Source organism: Sarcophilus harrisii, chromosome 2, assembly GCF_902635505.1.
Source record: "Sarcophilus harrisii chromosome 2, mSarHar1.11, whole genome shotgun sequence".
Classification (NCBI taxonomy): domain Eukaryota; kingdom Metazoa; phylum Chordata; class Mammalia; order Dasyuromorphia; family Dasyuridae; genus Sarcophilus; species Sarcophilus harrisii.
Genome location: NC_045427.1, coordinates 188271853 through 188278392, shown reverse-complemented (window position 1 = coordinate 188278392; position 6540 = coordinate 188271853). Strand labels below are relative to the sequence as shown.

The 6540-nt window shown below is 38.5% G+C and overlaps 1 non-coding gene across 1 annotated transcript; it reads left to right on the top strand.

The window, feature by feature from the left end:
- The first annotated feature begins 1900 nt into the window (after positions 1–1900).
- LOC111718931 lies at positions 1901–2007 on the top strand. The gene has a single exon (XR_002769296.1). It is a non-coding gene; the product is annotated as a U6 spliceosomal RNA (small nuclear RNA).
- Positions 2008–6540: the final 4533 nt, after the last annotated feature.

Here is a 6540-nt window from a genome sequence, read left to right as displayed (position 1 = left end):
CCTTTAATAGCTGGCCATCTAGGACTGACCTCCACTAGACAGGCTAGAGGAGATCAGCCCCAAACCTTTAGCGAGGTACACTTTTAAGTGTGTTTACCACATCCTGGTACAGCCTTGCTGTTACAGATTTTGGAAATCACTAACAGTTTCTCATTTACAATAGGGAAATGTCTGGATGGGAGTGAGCACACAATGGAACCTGTCGGCATGTTTTGCAATGTTGTCTAGGGTCTTATGAACCAGGGGATAGGGCCCAGTCTGAACATAATACTTCCTTAATTTAGTTTGAGCAATGTCTTCCTATAATCTTGAGGCCCCTTGACCCCAGGGATGAGGGGGCCAAGTTTTTGTCCATTTCACTCTCCCCTTTTTATGGTCATCTGTGTGACTCATCTGAGGCCAATGGGGAATAAGTCATACACAGGGAGCTATGAGGAGAAAGAGTAGGAACAGAAGAATAGGACCTGTAATCCCCATCAGGAGAGTGGAGAGCCAAGGGGACCAGCTATGGAGCAATTGGTACCAAGGCACTGAAGCCTTGCAACCAGCCTCACGGTCATCTAACTGCTTTCTTAGGGAAGCTAGAGACTCCCTAGTTACAGCTGAGCGATTTGCATAGAAACAACAAGCCTCCCCTAGGGCCGCACACAAACCTCCCTGCTTCATGAACAACAGGTCTAACGGTTCTTGCTGAGGTTCTGCAGCAAAACTTCTGCTAGGGAATCCACTGACTTTTCTAAATGGGTAATGAGACTCTCTAGAGTCTACATCAACCTGAGAGCTAAGAAAACAAATGTAAGGCCAGAGAAACTGAGGCAAGATAGAGATCAGAGAGCTCCCAACATTCTATTAATTAGAAAGTTTGATTGACTGGACAGGACTCTATTAGATCAAGGCAGGGATGAATTCAGAACATTAAGAGTGGGAACAGCAATCTGGTTCTGACAGCGTGGTGGGAGACACTGGACATTTTGATAGGATCCAGGAAGTCTGAACTCCCCCTCATCTTGAGTCTCATATTAACAATTTATAACCTTAGAGCAAGTGGCCCTCAGTCTTAATGAACCAGAAGGGGGTTTTGCAACTAAGGGGATTGAGACAGAACAGTTAAGGAAATCGAGGCAGAACAATTTAGGAAAACTGAGTCAGGACAATTAAAGAGGACTATGACACAACATTCCACACTCTTTCTCTTCTGAATCCTATGTGAAGCAAATAAACCAAAATAAAACTAGAAAAGAAAAAAAAAAATTCAAGGACAAGTCTCTCCCTGATAACCCCAAAGTTAACAGCAGGACAAAGGCTCCCTGTTGCTAGCATGTCAGGTCCTCTGTAGTAGGGGCACCATCTCAGCCAGAGAATCCAGTTTGAGATGGACAGTTCACTGTGAGTTAGGTGATCTGCAGTCATTTGTGCATTTAACTCAGTCTCTGCTTACAGAGCAGCAGGGCTCAAGGGCTCATGGCCCATTCAGAGGGCAACCCTCTCCATGAAGGGTGAGGCTTGGAGTAGCATCACCTATCCCCGCCCAGAGAAACAGACAGGGCTACAGAAAGGATCAGAATGCTGAGCAGATTATGTACAGATAGACCATCAAGGCAGGCAAACCCCAAACTTTTAGATGCTTGATAGCAAACTACAAGGTCCTTTGAGATTACTGAAATACTAATTAATGAACTGGGGTTACAGGACTGGAAAAACAGATCAGAGAGACTGCCAGTCCCAAGACAGGTGTCTGATTTCTGATTGTTTCTAAAAAAATATAATAATCCAAAGAACTGTGTCTGCCAGGGCAATTCTGACAGAATAAGGGGTTCCAAAGCTAAAGCATCTGACCTAGTGAGAAAGGGGATGGGGTAGAAGTTCCAATTCTTTCAGATATTTTTAGAAAAATATACCAGTGCTTGCTTTGGCAGCACATATACTTAAATTGGAATGATACAGAGAAGATTAGCACGGCCCCTGCGCAAGGATGACACGCAAATTTGTGAAGCGTTCCATATAAACAAAAAAAGAAAAAAAAAAAGAAAAATATACCAGTTTCCCCAATGTTCTATCTCATCTTCCCTTTTGTTATGGAAAGGAATTATCAAATGACCATTCCACATATAAATCCCAAGAGTGAATCAAAATCCCTATATATAACAAACTAGTACAGTAGCATTTCCTAAAAATTCCCCAAACACAACAGCAACAGTTACATAGTTTTAACAAATCCCATCCCAAATCTTAAACACACAGTAATAGATGACCCAGTCAAAGTTTAACAGTCAGTCATCAACCATTCCCACAGTCCCCCATATCAGTCCATCAGGTGTGAGGGGACAAAGCTTCTTCTGATGAAGATGATCGGTGGTCCTTAGTCCATGCAAAGGGTGGTGAACCATGCTGACAATCAAAGCTGAGCAAGGTCCCAGAAGCAAGTCAATATCCATGATTTGACACAAATCTCACAAATAAAAGAACAGTCTGAGATAAAAAGACTGGTCCACAAAACTGCTGCAAAATGTGAAGAGCCAGCAGCTTCCTATGTGAAGAGATGACTGCTTTACAGGACAAGCACCAGCTGTGGTCTCAAGTCTTAACAGCAGTTAGATCTCACAGACCATTATCAATTGTCCTCTTATCATTTAGAAACCTTAAAAAAACAAAACACAAATACCCAATAACAGACAGATGACCAGACTAAATACTTATTTGCCTAAGCATTTAGGATACAATGATTACATATAATCAGACTGAAAATAGCAAGATATGACATAATTGAATTGCATTAATAATCCTATTGGCCATTGCTCAGACCATAGAAATCAGTTATGGAAGGAAAAATTGCAAGAACTTAACTATAGTATAACATAAGCAGTCAAAACTCAACCTTCAGCATACACAGGATAAAATAGCTTTAACCCAGTTTTCTTCCAATAAATTGTCCCACTAACTGTCAGAGAGTGGAGCTTTAAAACTCCCATAAAGCATCAACTAATTAACTATAAGCCCAAGAAATTTTACTTCCAATAACAGGTTCCATTAATCAAATTTCTGGTAAAACCTACAGAAATATTTACCATAACCTTATATTGATAACAGTAAGAAATTTGACCCAACAAGTTTAGAACTTAAACAATTATCCAAGTAGATGTTTCATAAGTGAACATTATACATACAAATCAGGTTGCTTTTAAAATACCCAATACATAGAAAAATATTCCAAATTGCTTATTGTCCATAACAGAAACATTCTCAAAAGGACAAAGAAAAACTATTATTTTCAGAGGTCCAAATTACCTCAGGATGACCCAATACAATCAATTTAAAACTTATACTGAATGATCAAATACCACATAAGAGAATCTGAAAGATCCTTTAAACTTTTAGAAATAATCCTACCAAAGAATGGATCACATTTATGATCATATTCTTCAAACAAGAAAGCCATTATGTATCAATAAACAAATATTCAGTCAATTAACCTAAAAGTAAGTCTGTCTCTTTAAATCAGTTTGCTGCACCAGCAGTAACTTGATTAAAAAAAATAGCTGGAACACACTTAGTGAGGTGAGGGGAAGAGAGGATTCCATGTGACCACCCTTCTCCCACTCCTGAATTCCTGGACAAAAATTTCCTCAGGTTCCTCACACATTTTCTTACATGGGAATCCTGCTCAAGATTTAGCCCATCAGTTTATTTTCTCCCAATATCAAGTTTTTTCCCAAGTCCACCAGTTTCCCAACTTTAACTACATACTGCACTGCTAAAGTAGCAGAAAGCAGTGTGTGTGTGTGTGTGGGGGGGAACGGAGGGGGGTGAGTTGAATCTTTATCTTTGAAGACAAAGGACCCTCTTCCCATTTCTCTCTCCCCCACCTCTTCCTGCTGCCACAAACCTCCTACTTCCTAAAATCATGCAAACCTTTAATTGTTCCTACAAACCAATCCTTCCATAAATCACCTGCATTCTTCTTTCCAGTTCTCTTCAAAACTTTTGAGATTCACAATATAGTTAATAGCTAGATAACTCCATTGAATGTAACTTACATTGTTAACATTTAAACTGAATCAAACCAAACTTCTTTTTTATTTATTTTTTAATTTATTTTAATGGCCTTTTATTTACATGTTATATGTATGGGTGACTTTACAGCATTGACAATTGCCAAACCTCGTGTTCCAGTTTTTCTCCTCCTTCTCCCCACCCCTCCCCCCAGATGGCAGGATGACCAGTAGATGTTAAATATATTAAAATATGAATTAGATACACAATAAGTATACATGACCAAACCGTTATTTTCTGTACGAAAAGAATCAGACTCTGAAATATTGTACAATTAGCCTGTGAAAGAAATAAAAAATGCAGGTGGGCAAAAATGTAGGGATTAGAAATTCAATTTAATGGTTCTTAGTCATCTCCCAGAGTTCTTTCACTGGGTGTAACTGGTTCAGTTCATTACTGCTCCATTGGAACTGATTTGATTCATCTCATTGCTGAGGATGGCCAGGTCCATCAGAATTTGTCATCATATAGTATTGTTTTTGAAGTATATAATGATCTCCTGGCCCTGCTCCAAACTAAACTTCTTACAAAAGTTCTCTTCCCCCCCTCTACCCCCCGCCTCCGCCGGAGTGTTTGTCTGACCACAATTAGCATCTCTCTTATCTATCCAGGGAGAGCTTAAATTGTATTACTCTTTAACTTCCTCTTTAACTAAATCAGGCTGAAACTGAAAAGTTTTTGTACAAACAAAACTAATGCAGACAAGATTAGAAGGGAAGCAATAAACTGGGAAAATATTTTTACAGTCAAAGGTTCTGATAAAGGCCTCATTTCCAAAATATATAAAGAATTAACTCTAATTTATAAAAAATCAAACCATTCTCCAATTGAAAAATGGTCAAAGGATATGAACAGACAATTCTCAGATGAAGAAATTGAAACTTTTTCTAGTCATATGAAAAGATGCTCCAAGTCATTATTAATCAGAGAAATGCAAATTAAGACAACTCTAAGATACCACTACCCACCTGTCAGATTGGCTAAGATGACCGGAAAAAATAATGATGATTGTTGGAGGGGATGCGGGAAAATTGGGACACTGATGCATTGTTGGTGGAGTTGTGAACGAATCCAACCATTCTGGAGAGTAGTTTGGAACTATGCTCAAAAAGTTATCAAACTGTGCATACCCTTTGATCCAGCAGTGTTACTACTGCCATTATATCCCAAAGAGATTTTAAAGAAGGGAAAGGGACCTGTATGTGCAAGAATGTTTGTGGCAGCCCTTTTTGTAGTGGCTAGAAACTGGAAACTGAATGGATGTCCATCAGTTGGAGAATGGCTGAATAAATTGTGGTATATGAAAATTATGGAATATTACTGTTCTGTAAGAAATTACCAACAGGATGATTTCAGAAAGGCCTGGAGAGACTTACATGAACTGATGCTGAGTGAAATGAGCAGGACCAGGAGATCATTATATACTTCAACAACAATAGTATATGATGACCAGTTCTGATGGACCTGGCCATCCTCAGCAACGAGATCAACCAAATCATTTCCAGTGGAGAGTAATGAACTGAACCAGCTATGCCCAGAGAAAGAACTCTGGGAGATGACTAAAAACCATTACATTGAATTCCCAATCCCTATATTTATGCCCACCTGCATTTTTGATTTCCTTTACAAGCTAATTGTACAATATTTCAGAGTCTGATTCTTTTTGTACAGCAAAATAACGTTTTGGTCATGTATACTTATTGTGTATGTAATTTATATTTTAATGTACTTAACATCTACTGGTCATCCTGCCATCTGAGGGAGAGGGTGGGGGGTAAGAGGTGAAAAATTGGAACAAGAGGTTTGGCAATTGTTAATGATGTAAAGTTACCCATGCATATATCCTGTAAATAAAAGGCTATTAAATAAAAAAAAAAAAAAAAAAAAAAAAAACTAAATCAGGCTGCTTTTTTGTTTCTTTAGTAATAAAGGTATCAATATTTAAACAATTCCAAGATCGATCCTCAGAATAAACAAATCTAGCATGCAGAGGCAATAGCAAAATTATATTTCCCATAATTTCAGAATCATCCCATTATTCCTAATCAAATGTTTTCTCCTATCCTGAGTTTTCATCAGATAAGGTTTTATTGACCTCTATTCTAGCAGGCTCTGAAAACTGCTTTAAGGTAAAAACTTACCTGTCAATTTAAAATGGCCAAGTTACAACAGGTTAAAAAGTTTAAAATCACAAGCAAATTTTCAAATAACCAATTCCCAAATTTCTTAATCATTGTTCTTAAAACTTAACAAGGTTTTAAATTAACAAAACAGACAGACAAATCACACAGAACACATACAACTAGAAGAGTGCCCCCAAAAGGCACTCAGAATCAGATCAGACCAGACGTGTCCAGATTTAGACACCAATAACCATCACACAGCATCTTGTGGAGGGCAGCAAGGGGGCTATAGAGCTGCGTCCACCTTACCCCACTTGCTACAGATACAGGAATACTCACTAGACTATAGACAGGTGGCTGCAGGATA